This window comes from Bison bison, unplaced genomic scaffold (genome assembly GCF_000754665.1).
Source record: "Bison bison bison isolate TAMUID 2011002044 unplaced genomic scaffold, Bison_UMD1.0 scf7180017864377, whole genome shotgun sequence".
NCBI classification, from domain to species: domain Eukaryota; kingdom Metazoa; phylum Chordata; class Mammalia; order Artiodactyla; family Bovidae; genus Bison; species Bison bison.
Window position 1 is genome coordinate 1,681,720 of NW_011494949.1, and position 286 is coordinate 1,682,005.

The window sequence follows — 286 nt, forward strand, 5'->3', positions numbered from 1 at the left end:
TGGACCGGGGCGCGCTCTTTTGTACGTTCTGGGCTCAGCCTGAGACCCGGTTCTAGCACCACGGCCCAGCCCCTGAGGTCGGAGGACTAGAACTGTGCTGGCCGCTAACGTGTCCCTCCTGGTTTCGTTCAGCGGCCGCACACGGCCCATCCTCTCCGCGAACGCCCCGCCTCCGACCCGCTTCCTGAAGTTTCTCCCGCGCCGCGGCCCAGGAATCAGCATCCTTCGCCTCTTCTCCGCATCCCGTGCTTCCATCGCTCCGGTTCTTCCCTTCCCCCCGCGAACC